A 16768-nucleotide genomic window follows, 5' to 3' on the forward strand; every position below is an offset into this window, starting at 1 on the left:
TCACCTCTATAATCCCAACACATGGGAGACTGAGGCAGGAGGATCCCTGCAAGTTCGAAGCCAGTCTGAACTACACAGTGAGACCCTGTCTCAAAAACAAAGTATTATAGCAGACTTATCAACACAAACTTTAAAGGCCAGAAGAGCTTGGAGTACAGTGTTTCAAGTCCTAAAAGAAACTTCCAAACCCAACTGATACATCCCCAAAAAGCTATCTTTCAAAATTAATGCAGAAATAAGGTCTTTCCATGACAAGGAGTACTTTAAGAAATTCATAGCCACCAAGGGGCCGGGGATTTAGCTCAGCGGCACAGTGCCTGCCTGGCAAGCGCAAGGTAGTAAGTTTGATTCCCGGTACCGGGAAAAAACCAAAAAAAAAAAAAAAGAAACTCATAGCCACCAGCTTAACATTTCTAAAAATTCTCAAGGATATCATAGAAAGAGATAATGAAGCCAACAATTCCCAAAAGCCTAATGGAATGAATATATTATGAGTCCTTTGCAGCCATGGGCAGACTGTAATGGCTTGTGTCTCGACGTCCCCCCAAAGCTTCACGGGTCATAGGTGGAGCTTTTCAGAGGTGGCTGGACCTAGAGAGTGTGATGCTGGCATTAAGGATGTGATGCTGAGATTGATTCATGGGGTGATGCTAGGATTAAATGTGCCCACCCTGGGCGGGAGTGCTACTCACCCCAGGGCAGGTGGGCTGGATGGAATATAAGGGACAGTGAGAGGGCTGCTGTTCTGCTGCTTATCAGTTACTACTAAGCAAGCTGCTTCACTGCTGGCTGTCTTCTGCTTTGCTGTCCTGCTCACCATGAACGGCTGCCCTCTGCCATGTGCCACCCTGCCTTGAGCCGGCCAATTATGGACTGAAACCTCCACAGACTGTGAGTTAAACAAACCTTTCCTCCTTCAACTTTGGTAAAAAAACATAAACATAAAAACAGAATATCCATAAAACTTTCTCCAAAATAGACCACATAGTGACAAGTTCTGGAACCTCAGCAAAGGCATATACATAAGAAGGTAAAACAGTGAAATATAATTTAGGTAACTGAGGTGTCATTGTTTCTATCTAGATGTCCCCAAAGCCTCATGTGCTCATAGGTGGGGCTTTCGGGAGGTGACCGGGTCACGGAGGGTGACACTCATCATAGGATGAGTCCACTGCGAAGTTAATAGCTCCGAGCGAAGCTGGGAGGTAAGTCCTGGGTAGAGGAGGAGGGTCGCGGGGGCATGGCCTGGAAGGGCCTGTACCTCCGTCCTCCCTTGAGAGATCTCTGCTTCCTCTCCACGCAGTGAGTGGCTCCTCTCTGCCCTGACCCTCTGCAGTGCCAACCTGCCTTGGAGCCAGCCAGGTGTGGACTGAAATGTGAGCCAAAATAACCCTCTCCTCCTTAAGTTACGGCTGCCAGGCTTTGTGTCTCGGCAGGGAGAAAGTGCCTAAGACCTGTGTCATTCTATCCCCCGACTCCACCCAAGACCTGAGAAGTAACTGGAGTTCCCACAGATCAGTTATTATATACATCTAACTTAAGAAACAAACAAACTCTGGGAGTCCTGAGTTTCTAAAAGCATTTAGGATAAGAGGAAGAGTTCTACTTCCTGGGATCTCCTCATCCTACCTCAGGAGTGCTCTACCACTAACCAATGGCCCCAAACTTTCTATTTTTGAGACTAGGTTTTGCTATATAGTTTAGGCTTGTCTTAAACTCACTATGTAGCCCAGGCAGGCCTCAAACTTGCTGTGATCCTCCTGCCCCAGCCTCCCAAGCCTGGGATTATAAGTGTATGCCACTATGCCTGGCCTTATTTTATTTTTTTAATTTTCACTTAACTTTTTGTGGTACTGGGGATAGAATCCAGGGACACTTTACATTGAACTACTTCTCCAGTCTTCAGTTCTGGTTTTTTTTTTTTAGACAGAGCCAGGCATTTGGCGCACACCTATAATCTCAGCATTCAGAAGACTGGTGGAAGTTGCTCATCTTGCTTAGAATGCACTCCTCCCTCTGTTTGGTGGTCACAGTTCCAGTTCCAACACAAATGCCAGCCTTCTGTGAAATCTGCTTGTCATGCTCTATTTTCTCTACCTGACTTCTGCAGCCCGGCTTTGCCAAGTTCTCTGCCTGACAATTATCTTTCCTGACCAGAAGAGGTCTCCGTTGCCTTGCTTTTTTTTCTCATGCACCAACTCCCGGGGACGAATGGAATCATCATGTACTATGAACATGTACCAATTTTTTTAAAAAGATGTTTTAAATAAAGGAAAACTCTTTCTTTCAAGATATAACTGTATGCCTGTTAGAGATATGGTAAGAGTCAGATAAAAGAATTCAGCCAGGCACAGCGGCACACATCTGCTATCCCAGCGTGAAAGAGGATGAGGCTTGCCCGGGCCTTAGAGACCCCATGTCAAAGGGAAAACAACAAAGACTGCGGGGTAGCTCAGAGTGAAGGCCTGGGTTCATGCTCCAGCACCAAGAAGCAGAAGGAGGCGGGGGGAATGGAAGAAGAAGAGGAGGAGGAGGAGGAAGGCAGCATAAAAAACCCCAAATTATCAAAATTTTGGAAATAGAAAAAGAGAAAACGAGAGACAATACATTCAAACAGAAAAATGTAACTTTTTCAGAAATAAATTAAAAACCATCAGTGCCATACTTTCAACTATACAAAAACATGGATTTTGGAGTTAGATTTACCTCGCTTCAAATTCTGACTTTAATACTTCATGCAAACTCCACGCACTGCCACAGGTCTCTCCCGGTGTCTGACCTGAAGGATGAGGATATCGATAGCTCAGAGCTCATTCACAGCGCTGTTGTGAGTAATCTGTGGATGATAAATGTAAAGGGCTTTGCATGGTCCTTGGCAACACTAATATAACACGCCGAACTCTTGTCATTAGGTCTGGGAGGGGCACGTGGGTTGGACTGCAGGTTAAGTTTACCTGTACCGTGGCTAAGTTACAAAGCAGCTTGTTCCAAAAGGAAGAATACAATGAACGCAAAAGGAAAAGCCTCAGAAGGTGGGAAAGGAATGTTTCTCCCTTGTACTGCTGGTTTCAAATATAACCTCTAAGAGAAAACCACAAAATTCACATCTGGTCTTTTTTTTTTGAGACACAGTTTCACTATGCAGTTCAGGATGACCATGAACTCACTGTGTAGCCAAGGCTGGCCTCGAGCTCACAGCGATCCTCCTGCCTCAGCCTCCCAAATGCTGGGATTACAGGCATGCACCACCACGCTTGGCTCTGGTCTTTTTTTTTAAGCCAGACTGGAATTTGTGCAACTCCAAGCTATGTGTCTTACGTGCTTGTCTCACCAGAGCCTCGAATTGACTAGATGAGCACCTTATCCCCCCGCTCTTTTCTTCTTTTTAGGGTTTCTGTTTTCTTCGACTTACTTATTTCTAAAAGTTATTTAATATTGGTAAATATTACCAGCACATGGTGTCCCCATGGGCTCCATTCTCTGCATCTCAAAAATCACTTTAGATTTCTTTTCCCTTCTCCCCACTCAAAGCCATCCAAACATCCCTGGTCTACATAGGTAGATGGTGGTATTTTTTGATGGCTATGCCTTTATCTCATTTCCTCTAAGGAACTACTATCCTTCTTGCGCCAGGTTTCTTACAATAACCTCCTCTTTTGTTCCTTACCCTCTCTCTCTCAGCTTTCCCAAGAGTAAATTGGGTCAGCTCTGTCAATGTAGCATTCTGCTATACAGCATCTTGCTGTGATCCTTTCCTCCTGCTTAAAACCATTCATGAAAAGTGAAAGTGAGCTTGGCATAGTGATGCACACCTGTAATCCCAGCACTCAGGAGGCTGAGGCAGGAGGATCACTGGAGTTCAAGGCCAGCCTGGACTACACAGTGAGTTCAAGGCCAGACTGAACTATATGGTGAGACCCTGTCTCAAAAAACAAACAAACAAAGCGAAAGTGGAAGAATAGTGGTAATGACTGTTTGACGGTGTGAATGCCACTGACTGTACACTGAAAAATAGTTCACGTGACAAATTTTGCTGTGTATGTTTACCACCCCCAAAAAAGTCCAATACAGCATGAAATATAATATGTTACATAAGGACCCCCACCATCCCAGGATCATCAGCCTTCATTCACACAGCATCTGGCATACTGGACAGGAAAGGCTGGTGCTCTTAGAGCACAGGATGCTTACACCTACCACACACACACACACACACACACGTACACTCGTGCTCCTTGCTTTTTTTGAGACAAAGTGTCACCTTGTAGCTCAGGCTGGTTGCAAATCTGCTTTGTAGCACAAGGGACATCAAACTCACAATCCTCCTGCACTCAGGTGCTCAGTCTAAAGGCGCCTGCTTTCTCTGCAACCTCTCCCTGCTGGGTCCTGGGACGCAGCTGTGCTTTGTCCTGGTTTCACCCCTTCTGTGTCTTCACCCAGTTTAACATAAGCGACCCTACACTGGCCTTCCAGCCACCCAAAGCCCAGCTCAGCTGTGTTCTGTCCCTGAGGCATCCCCTCTTACATCTCCTGTGTGAGACACAATCCTCCCTCCTGCTGGGCTTCAAGGGCACTTTGTGTCACTATTCTGCCTGCACACATCTTCCGAGAGAGATCACCCCGAACCCACCGGCATTTCCTTTGCTTTCTCTACAGTGTTTACGGAGTGCTGAAGCGAAAGAGGAAAGACGGAGAAAAGCCAAAGCTTCTGCTGGGAGCCTCCTGCAGCCCCCGCCGCCTCAAGCCCCACCCTGCCCCACAGATGTTTCATGGGCTTTGTGTACTTTTCTGTAACATTTTTATTTGCTGGGTTTTGGAAATGTTAGTTTTCCTGCTTTTATCATTTCATTAGTTACTAAATTCCGAGTTGTGACGTTTTATGAGATGTAATAAAAAATTTGGTGAATGTTAATTTTTTAAAAATCTGTAACAGCAGAAGATACAATGCCATTTACCCTCCCCACTAAAATTTCCCTTCAATTCAAACCCACTTTTCCCATTGTACTTGCCACTTCTGAAGCAGTTCTGGAAGTTCTGTTTCATGAGTTTTGTTCGTTGCACTGTCCCGGCTGCCTGGAGGTGCTGAGTCAGCTCAAAACATCTGCCTTTCATGGTCATTTTGACTTTAGGGAAGACTTAGTTGTCCCATGGTACCAGATCCAGTGACTGAAATGGAGAAGGACTCACCACACTGTCCTCACCGCCTGCCTGCCTTCCCATTGGGTGCTGCAAGCACTGTACTTTTTATCACATCTCATCAAGACATGGAAAGGGACCCCCAAAACTGCATTAGAACATGGCAAGAACACCAGATATGTGTGTTCAAGGGGGGCATTTTGAGAGGGATTAATGACAATATATCTTTTACTGTTATAAACTTTTTAAAATGTAAGCAGTCATGGTATATTTTAATCACCCTTTACATGTTAATTATGGGACCAAACTACATAGGTTCATACCCAATCCTTTCCACATTCCTAGAACAACCTATACTTTCTATTTTTAAGTCCACTTCTTTTTCTTTTTTTTTTTGGTACCTGGAATAGAACTCAGGACCTTGCACTTGCCAGGCAGGCGCTTGTGCTGTTGAGCTATATCCCCGGCCCCTAAGTCCACTTCTTGAGTGCACTGCAGCTTTTTGCTGTTGGACAGTCTAAGGCCATGATTTCAAAAATTATTATGAAATAATTCCATGTTTATGCTGCATTTTTATGGTGCTGAGTGAAGATTCACCCCAGAGCCTCGCACATGTACGTAAACACTCACCACTTACTACCCCCCCAGCACCCACTGCTGTCTTTTGAAGGAACCACTGCTGAGCGGTCTCTCACCTTCCTGGAAGGCGTGGCTGCCCGCGATATAACTTTGTCTCCAGCACAGCAAGGCGTTAACATTGTGTCCATTTCTCCTGAAGTGAGATGAATCTTCACGGCAAACAATTTGTCCAGGTTGGTAACAGACTCTGGACTTCTTAGCCCCAGGAGGGTGAGGAGACATTTTTACCTGGAAGAAAAGTTTAACTTTTAAATAACAAGAAAATAAAACTACAAAACCAAGAGGTTTGAGCTCACCTGAGACCCGGTCCCCTGATCTAATATAAATTTTTTTTTTTTAAATTCTTCTCACGAAGACCTTGACTCAACCAGGTTGAGTCTTTCTATGGAAAAAAGAATAGATCTACGGGACTTGGTTTCTTTGCAGCCTTCCTTTTAATTTTTAATGCCTGGAAGATACGGGGTGTAGGCTAGCAACTGGATACCCAGGAACAGCAATAAAACTAAGTGTTCTTGGGTTTTTTTCATAATATTTGTACACGTATGCAGTACCTATGGTTACACTCGTCAGGGGGAGTTGGCTCATGTTAAGGGCGCATCTTCATTCTCTTTCCCCCTCCTCCCCTCCTCTGTACCCCACCCCCACCTCTTGGTCCCCTTCCCACCTGCAAACTATCTGTCTCCCTGTCTCCTGTGATCTTTCATTTTGCTCTCTAATTTATTTATATTTGGAGTTCCTCATATAAGAGAAATCATGAGATTTAAGTTTGTGTGTCTAGTTTACTTCATTTAGTTGTTTTGCGGGGCATTTATGTTGTTTGGCTTGGTTTGCTTGGATTTGGTTTTGGGTATTTTAGACAGGGTCTCACTACGTAGCTGAGAATGGCTTTGAACGCACTGTGTATGCCAGGCTGGCCTCAAACCCATGGTGATCTTCCTGCCTCAGTCTGCTGATGTTGGGATTACAGGTGTGCACCACCACGCCTGGCTATGTTTTTTATCAGTGCTTCTACATCCACTCATCCACTCATGTGCTTGCATAGCAGACACTTACTGAGCCTACATTAGGGGCCAAGTGCTCAATTTGGGGACCAATTTGAAGTTCCAACTTGTATCAATAATACATTTTCTTCTACAATGGTTCTCAAAACTTCTTGTGCATCCAAATCACCTGGAAATTCTATTTACTTATTTTGTGTTACTGGGTTCTGAGCCCAGGGCCTTTGCACTGAGCTATACCTCCTGCCTTTTTATTTTTTATTTTGAGACCAGACCTGGGCTGGGCTTGAACTTGAAATCCTGTTTCACCTTCCCAGAGTGCTGGGACTCCATGTTTATACCCATCTTGGGGAACTGATCAAAAGACAGACTTATGGGCCTAACCTCCAGGTTCTGATTCAGTTGGTCTGGGACGGGGCTGAGCAATTCGCATTTTTAGCCTGCTTCCAGGGGGTTCTGCACTGATCGAGCAGAGCTGCTTGCTGAGGACGAGCTGCTGGGCATGATGCCCAGACACAGAGCCTTTCCCTGCACCCACGCTGGCCAACGGCCAGAAAACTCACAGCCTCAGAGCCAACTTAGGTCTAGAGAAAGTGAGTCACAGGTAAATGGCTCAGTGGCCGCCACCTGGGTTAGTAATGTTCCTGTTTCACCAGCCCGGGCTAAGCTCACCAGTGTCTACTCTGACTGACAGATACTAGCACTAGCGGGTGTGTCGATTATGATGATCACCACCTCCTACTAAAAAGCCACCCTTTGTAAATACAATAGAATAGAAACCGAAGCACTATTCCCGACCACCACACGCAGAGTGCTCGGTCCTCAGGACTGGACTGAAGCCAGCTGGCTCGGAGAATGCGTTCCAGAGAAAGAAGAGATGACTGTTATACAAACACCTTCATGTCAGCAAGGGTTGCTCGCACAGGATACAGAAAGCATTCACCATGGAGGAGAATTTAAATGTTGGACTACATTAAAATGAAAACCTTGGTTCCATTAAGACAGTGAAAAGAAGCCCATGGACTGGCAGTGGCACAGGGAGACAGATGACAGAGCTGTGAGCGCCAGCAGCTGGCTCCTCCAGGACGAAATGTCCAGCGCCTGGGGGACAGCGGCTTGGAGAGGAAGGGGGTGAGAGGAGAGTACAAGGGAACAACGAGGGTGCTGACAGAAGGGAGGAAAATAGGATTAAGTACAGGCGAGCCTGGCTGCTCCGCGGAGGAGAAGCCGCGGGGCTATGGACGGTGGCTGGCCGCCAGCCAGGAAGTACAGTGAAAGTAACAACAGCTCTGCTCACCGAGAGCAGCCTGGGACCAGGGGAATTGCGTGCAGCTGGAGACAGCAGGAAGAAGGCGAGACTCTGCTTCCTGAGCAGCCCCCAAAGGCAACTTTGGTGAGTGACCCAGCACAAGTGCCCCCAGGACGCTGTCACGTGGAGCAGGAGCTGCGGGGGACACTCTGTAGGGAAGGCGGGTGTTTGAACCTGAAGTACTGTCCTCGGAGATGGGGACAGGTGGGGAGCAGACTGGGGAGGCCCACAGACAGGCAGAAACTGGAGATCACAGACCGGCTTCCTGCACTCAGACACCGGTTTCAGCCTGAGCTACGCAGGATTGGCAGTGCACATGGCACTTTTTCCCAGCTACTAAAGGGAGACCAAAAACAGGGTCTTACGGTTTGTTATTTTCTCAATTAGCCCTGATAGATAGACACTACTGTAATGGATCAGCCTGTTACTGCTGTAGCTGAATTCATTGCATAGGACTAGTCCTGACTCAGCGAACAATTTAGTGCCAGTGAACTTGTCTGCCGAATCCACCAGCACACCCAGGGAGAGGGACAGCAAGAGTGTCTAACCCAAGAACTCACACTGGGTCAGGCACCAAGAATGCCTGCAACCTGCAGGAAGAGGTCCTGAGTCTGAGTTCACCGCGGTTTTGCAGTAGAGGAATCAGAGGAGTAACTGGGGTTGAACACTTAGAATCTGGCACAGAAGCTGCTTGGGAATTACATGTGCAGCGTCTGTTTGGGATATCGCATCTGAGTTCCCATCAGACATCTTGCTGGCCTATGGTTTTGTTTCTTAAGTTACTTGGTGATGTGGGGATATGTTCTTCCATGGTTTCATGTGTATGTTAAATTGGTACTCTTGTGTATTTGCTCTTCATTGGAAGCAGACTGTATGCCCACCAACAGATGACCGGATGAAGAAAATGTGGTATATAATGAAATATACTTGGCTATCAAGAGTGACAAAATTGAGACATTTGTAGGAAAATCTATACACCTGGAAAATATATTGTTGAGTGAAATAAGCCAAATGAGCTTAAATATCATATGGATTCTCTCATTTGAGTGAGGCAAAGTACAGAAAATGATAAAGGATGATTAGAAAGAGACAAGGGGGCAGATCTCTTGCGATAGAGAAGTGGTCCAAGGGAACAAGGGTAATGGGTGAGGAGGGGAAGAAGAAATAAGGGGAATAAAGACATGTCATGTACAAGCACCTAGTAACTCCAATAAATCTAAACATGTGTGCCATAACATGAGCGAAGACAAACAGCAATAAGTCCTGGAAAGGGGGTTGGGGAGCCTGAGCGGGGAAGGATGTTAATTTAAAAAGCTGGACTACGGACCCGTAGCTACTCCCCAAGGTGATTGTAAACTGCGTGAATTGCAAACACGTACTAATAAAAACAATCCACGGACTGGCAGAAGGAATGTGAAATACTTAAATCCAAAGACTTCCACTCAGGTAAATTATTTTTTGGCCAGCATTAGACTCACTTATTTATGTTATAAAGTCCTTATCAAGTTAATTATCATAAACACGGATTAACAGCCGGACTAACAGGCCAAAAAGCACATGGATTACAATAAAAGTTTTTCCCTGTCTCTTAGTTTTTCTATTTTCTCCCTTGTATTTTGCACTTCACCCCAATATTTTCTCTCCCTCCTGAAGTCTTGAAGATTTCCCTGTCTGCTCTTTCTGTCTTTGTCTGTCCCTCTATCTGTCTGTGCTTCTCTCTCTGATTCTTTTTAATACTGTTATATGTTAAAATAATTTGACTGATAAGAACTTGTAAAATAGCACAGCTATTTCACCCATACCCTTCACCAAGCTTCCCCCATGATGTCTTGTACAATTGCAGTAAGTTGTCGGTCCCTTCTAGATCTGCTCTTCTGCCATAAAGGGACCGCCCCAGGTCACCTCTTGGTAGCGAGGCACTTCCCTGGCCACTACTGATTTGTTTCTATCAATATAATCTTGTCACTTCACAAAAGTCTTGCAATCATCTAGTTTGTAACATTTAGAGATTGGTTTTTCCTCTCTCCTCATGAGTGATCCAACTTGTTTGTATCAATAATTCATTCCTTTTTATTACTCCGTAATAACCCATTAAATTGTTATACTATGGGGCTAGGGATTTAGCTCAGCGGCAAAAGCGCCTGCCTGGCAAGCGCAAGGTCATGAGTTCGGTTCCTGGTACCGGAGCAAAACCAAAAAAAAAAAAAAAAAAAGAAAAGAAAGAAATTGTTATACTATGATTTATTTTTCCATTCACCCACAGAAGGACATTTTGTTTATGTGTCAAGGGTCCCTCCTTTCTATAATTCACTGGGAGGATCCCAAGTCTCAGTGTGTAGATGTGCTCTTGGTTATGATCTGTGAAGGGAAACAGAGCAAAGCTGGTAAAGAGAATAGCACATAGGTGAGATAGAGGGGACAGTAGACGCAAGCTTCCAGGTGTCCTCGGATAGCAGAGCCCCCCCAACAACTGGTTATGGCAATATACAGGGAATGTTGCTGATACAGGGGAGAAAATTCCCAACCTGAATGGTATCTGGGATGAGTGTGTGCTCTCTAAAATAGAAGAATGAATTTTAGAAACAATGGAGGTTAAGAGCAGAATATGTTTATTGAGGGAAAGAAAGCTGCTGTCTGAGAGAGGGACAGAAGAGGGCCCGAGCGTGTTGCCCAGGATCTTGTCTTTTCTAGGGCTTTTTATAGAGCAAAACCATGAGGTAAGGCAGGTCCAAGATAGAAAATATGAGAACTCATTAGGTGGGGATGGGGTGGGTCAAAATTATGGTCAGCCAATAAGATTACAAGCATAATTGTTCAGGTAAAATTAATTAAAGTGGAATCAAATTGGGAAGCAAGTCACATAGCAAGCAGGCATGAATACAGAACAGGGGCCTTTCCTGTAGGGGGTTGGGTTAGTGACTCTTCCTGGCTTTTTCAAGGTGATGGCTACCTATTTAGAATATCAATCCCTGATGTCCATCCCTAGGGAAGTATGTGAGCACATCTGTTTAATCTTTTGTCCACAGCTGGAGGTGTCTGTCTCCCCCATGGTTGCTAGGTATCCCATCTTCCACACTGGCTCCTTCGAGGGCCTGGCCCTGTCTGACTGCCTATAATATTTCCACCTAACTCAGCTGCCTGTAACATTGCCAGTAAGCCTCAGCATCCAGGGATTTTTAGGGGGCCAATCACACAGACCCCTCTGTCTGAGAAACCACAGAATTCCAGAAGGAAAGCAGATGTTCTGGGGGGACTGCGTTGTTTGCTTTAACAGTTTAAACAGAACAAACTACTCTTATGCTTTTAAGGGGAGTAGCTTTCAGAAACCTAAATTCCCAGATGCCAACCTGGCAAGAAGGCCTTTCCCAGGACAGCAGTTTGGATCTGCTATAGGAATTCTTTTCTGAACAAATTGTTCCCAGTTTTTGTCAATTATAAATAAAGCTGGGTTGAACATTCATGTACATAGTATTTTCTTCTGGACTGCGTTGGCTAATTTTCTCTTGTTGCTGGGACAAAATACTCAATGCCCAAAATTAAAGAAGGAAAGGTTTATTTAGCTCACAGTTTGTGGCAGTTTCAGCCCGCAATCAACTGGCTCCAAGGCAGGGTGGCATAGTTGAAGGGTAATAGTTCATGGTGACAGAAAACAGCAAAAGCAGCAAGAGCAAAAAGGGGGACTAGCATGCCTCTTTTCCTCCCTTATGTTCTATGCAGGCTACCCGCCCAGGACAAGTATAGCACTCACACCATCTCTGTGCCCTCCTCTGGCACAGGATGAGGATGTTTACAAAGTGAGGCTCCTGGCTCCCTGCTGAGTCGAGCTGGACACACTGTAACTCTGTTTCCTGAGGTGAGGGCATGAAAACAAGATGTCCAGGTTTAACAAGTTGTCTTTGAGAAGCCCACCCGCCTCCTGTGACTGCATAAGGCTTTGGAGAGACATCCAGACACAAACCATTACACAGACACAAGTGACTTTATATCAAAAATTATTATGCAACTGGTTAACATTTATTAAGAATGACATGCCAAGATGCTATGATATATATGCTCACAATACTATTGTAATCCTAACCCTCAAATGGGCAAAATGGAGCACACTGAGATTACCTTGTACAAACTCAAACAGTAAGTGCTCCACACAGTAACCGAGCCCACGCAGTTGCTTTTTTTTTTTTTTTCTTTTTGTCTTTTTGAGACAGGGCCTCCCTATGCAGTTCAGGCTGGCCTTGAGCTCACTTTGTAGCCCAGGCTGGCCTCGAACTCACAACAATCCTCATGCCTCAGCCTCCCGAGTGCTGGGATTACAGGTGTGCGCCACCACGTCCAGCTGCCTACGCAGTTTGATTCTGGATCTCTTTCTCTTAGACACTAGATGCTTCTGACTTTCTTAATGATCGTGACATTTTCTGAGGTCTTATCATGTGTCAGGCACTGTTCAGTACTACAGAACCACATTGTCCTCTGTTACAGTAAATCTAATGAGGAAGATCTGCTTTCAAACTTGGTTATGGATTTTTTCTTTATTTTGTTTTTGCAGTACTAAGAATTGAACCCCAAGCCTTTGCACTGAGCTGTATCCATGGCTCTTTTTCACCTCTTATTTTGAGGCAGGGTCTCACTAAGTTGCCTACCCTGGTCTTGACTTACAAGCCTCCTGCTTTAGAGTGCTGAAATTACAGGCATGGGTCACCATGGTGAGCTTAGATTTGGCTGAATTTTAATTATTCTTTCTTAAGACAAGCTCTTCACAAGATTATAACCTTTATGGATTTGTTCTCATTGAATATAGTTTCTCTTTTCTGTATTCATGAACAATTTTCCTAAAGGTTGGGTCCTTGTATGTTCAAAATGATATTCTGTTCTTTCCTTGATCAGGATGACAAACTTGTTCATCCTTTGGTCTTTCTGGAGATTTGATTTTTTTTGTCTTTTTGAGACAAGGTCTTGTTATGCAGTTCAGGCTGGCCTTGAGCTCACTTTGTTGCACAGGCTAGTCTCAAACATGCAACAGTCCTTTTGCCTCAGCCTCCTAGTGCTGAGATTGCTGGCATGTGCCACCATGCATGGCTCTTTCTGGGGATTTGTAAGAACTCTCTGCAGGTACAGGCAAGTCTGCTGTCATTCTTGATTGAACACAAAGATGGTAGTGCTCTAGTCTTCCTAAGCCATCACACCCATACTTTATCCAAAGTGAGCAAGCAGACCTCAAATGGTGTTGTCTTTCAAAGGAAATAGAACCAAGCCAAGCGTGGTGACACACACCTGTAATCCCAGCACTCGGGAGGCTGAGGCAGGAGGATCATTGTGAGTTCGAGGCCACCCTGGGCTACAAAGTGAGCTTAAGGTCAGCCTGAGCTGCATAGCGAGACCCTGTCTCAAAAAGACAAAAAATAAATAAATAAACAAAGGAAATAGAACCCTTCATGAGCCAGAGGAGTCCTAGCAGATTCCAGGAGGATGCGGGATTCTAATAATGTCAAACTCAGGAGAGGGAAAACTGGAGTAGGCTTTCTCTGTTTGTCAAAAGCAAAAATGGAAGCAATGAGGAAGGGAGAAGCTGCCCTGTCCATGGGGAAGTGAGAACATCCTGGGCAGAGCTGAAGGCTTCCACTGCAGAATGCAAAGCAGTGATTCTAGGTAGGAAAAGGATCCAGCTTACAAGGAACTATAAATCCCCAAACAAGAACCTGAAATGAATTGCAATGGACTAGAGATTGGTGTTTATGATTGAACTGGCTTTGACAAAAAGCCATCTGGCAACAGCCTAAAGGGTAAACTGGAGATGAAGAGACACAGACACTGGTTTGACGCTGGGTTTAGGATCAAAGCCGTGTGAGTGGAGAATAACTTCACACTGGTGTGCGTGAAGCACACCATAAAGTGTAAGCAACAGCTTTGACCTGCACTAGAGTTGTTGAGTTGCACGTGGTAGCAGCAGCAGTCCTAAATGAAGTCAATAAGGCACTATTAAAAAGTCATTTTATCTTGAAGATACCAATAGGTAAAATAACAACCATTGATATTGTCCTACCACCTTGTCTGTAATTCGGTAAATCCCCCTATTACTATGTTATCCTTCTTTTACTCTTTGAAATAAAGTTTTTAAAAAGTCATTTTAACCTCCAAGAAAAGCAATAAAACCCTACTACTAGAAAGACAGATGGTGATGTGGTGTGCCAATGTGTGGTGTAAGAGGCAGTAAGAAATACAGAGCTTTCTTTTATGGTAAAGTATTTCATGAAAGCATTTGGAATGACTAATCTGTTTTCCCCTGCAGAGATGGTTCATTTAATTTAAGCCAATTAGAAGGGACTAGATAAGACTTCCAAAATCAACACTGGTCTTGCTTTGTTGCCTTATAAAAATTCATGGAAGTGACAGTGTCTCAGATCTGATGCATTTGGAATGAACTATGAGCTGGTGTGGGATCTTTATTTTTAATGAAAGCAGGGATGACATATCTAATGTCACTAACTCAAATTTCTCTCTCGTGCAAATCCAATTAACACCACAGCTCTCATTTCTCCAAATATTAAAAAGAAGTGATACCCAAAAGAAATCATTTATTTAGAAAATAAATTACTTTATCAACTTGCCTGAAAGTGCCCCAAGGAAGCAGAGTCGGAGGAAAAGCCAGTTCAGCATGACATCATGCTCTGTCAGATTCCCACACAGTCAGCCCACAGTCTGCACCCACTTCACCACATTCCACTCACACTGACCTGCTTTCTAGACTTCAAGTATGCTAAGCCCATCCCTGGCTCAGAATGACTGGGAAGGCCCTTCCAGTGACTCCCACATGATCACTGTTTCTTCCCATTCTGCTTTTTTTTTTTTTTTTTTTTTTTTTTTTTTTTTTTTTTTTTGTCTTTTTGAGACAGGGTCTTGCTATGCAGTTCAGGCTGGCCTTGAGCTCACTAGCCCAGGCTGGCCTCAAACTCACAAAGGTCTTCCTGCCACAGCCTCCCTAGTATTGGGATTACAGGTGTGCGCCACCACGTCTGGCTCCCTTTCTGCTTCTATACCAAACAGCATCTCTTTCAGGAGGTAGACCAGATGCTCTTGGATGCCCCACCTGTGTTCTCCAAGCTATGGGCCCTGGCTGCCCATGGCTCAGGGCTTTGTCCTTCTGTGGAGGATATTGTGGGCTGCCAGGAGCTGCCTCACCCAGAAAGGGTCCTGAGGAGAATGGCTAGAAGGCTGTGTCATCTGGGAAGGGCCGTGGCAGGAGACTACCTGAGGAAGGGCTGCAGCAGCCTCTTGGCACTGGATGGGGCTGCTTCTGCACTGCAACTCACAGCTCAGTGCTGGCATGGTAACTGCCTGAGGAGGGACTTCTACCAAAGTGGTATCTTTGTCTAACTTCTTCCTCTGAGTTGTTTTTTTTTTCTTTTAACCTTCAGAGAAAAGTTTCTTCTTGATGTTACCCAAGCAAGAATTTCCACCTCGGGTTTTGCCAGCTGGGAACATAATCTAACACCGTTGGTGAGGAAAGTAGTCCCCAGAAGCACTGCGCCACTCAGCCACTAGATGACAACGAGAACCTCATCACTGGTGGTGGATGAAATACGGTGCTCTGACCTACTGCAGTCATGCAGTTGCTGGGATGCTCACCTGGGACAAAATATATCACGAAGAGGCTGCATTAAATAGTAGGCTGGCTCCGGATGTGTGAGGGAAACATGGGGGTGGATACACAGAGCGGTTTGTACTACCTTTTGCAACTTTTTATAAATTATAATTATTTCAAAATAAAAAGTTAAAAATGACAACAAGTAGCAATAACATGAAAACAATATTGCATCTTACCTTGAATGGTAAATAACCTCAAAGATTTATGGGATACAAAGATAATGATCCCCACATATTCTCATTAAATTCAATAGTTTGATTTCTGCAAAAATCAAATTAATTATGGCAGATGATATAGACTACCAGGAACAGCCAAATAGTCTCAACTGAAGCTGTTGGTCTGGATGTGGTATCTTCACAAGTCAGATTAACATAGACTTTGGTATGTGACAAGCATGTATTTGGCTGGCAAGATATTCTTTTGTAAACACATTAGAAAAGTAAATCAAAAGGTTTACATTCACAAGAGATGGATAATTACGTACATTCCAAGACTGCGTTAATTCTTGTTATCTACCATGTGACCTGTAGCATGTGGACATTCTAGTGAATTTCAGATTGATCAACTATGTTAATATCATGAAACTAAATAAGTCTGGTGAAAAACAAATGACAATTACTCTGCTGTAATACTACCATACATACACTCCAGAGGTGAAAGATAAACCCTAAGAAGATGAAGGGGTCTGTTATGGATTGTGCCTGGATATCCCCCCAAAGCCTCATGCAGTCATGGGGTGGGCTTCTACAGTTTTTGATTGATTCATCATCCTGTGCTGGGATTATGAGTGTGAGTGCTTTACCTGCCCTGGGGTAGGTAGTTTCCATACAGTGTAAGGGAGGTAAGGGGCTGGGGATTTAGCTCAGTGGCACAGTGCCTGCCTGGCAAGTGCAAGGTTGTGAGTTCGATCCCTGGTACAGGAAAAAAACCAAACAAACAAAAAACAATGTAAGGGAGGTAAAGATCCTGCTCTCTGCTGTCCCGCTCCTTCTGCTCTTGCTCCTTTTGCTGTCTTTTTTTTTTTTTTTAGAGTATCTCAAATTCTTT

The 16768-nt window shown here is 44.5% G+C and overlaps 1 long non-coding RNA gene across 1 annotated transcript; it reads left to right on the forward strand.

The window, feature by feature from the left end:
- Window positions 1-7672: 7672 nt before the first annotated feature.
- LOC106147135 lies at window positions 7673-15860 on the forward strand. The gene is made up of 2 exons (XR_001231892.1): window positions 7673-8166; window positions 15492-15860. It is a non-coding gene; the product is annotated as an uncharacterized LOC106147135 (long non-coding RNA).
- Window positions 15861-16768: the final 908 nt, after the last annotated feature.

Source organism: Chinchilla lanigera, unplaced genomic scaffold (assembly GCF_000276665.1).
Source record: "Chinchilla lanigera isolate Chin_1 unplaced genomic scaffold, ChiLan1.0 scaffold00120, whole genome shotgun sequence".
In the NCBI taxonomy this organism is placed as follows: domain Eukaryota; kingdom Metazoa; phylum Chordata; class Mammalia; order Rodentia; family Chinchillidae; genus Chinchilla; species Chinchilla lanigera.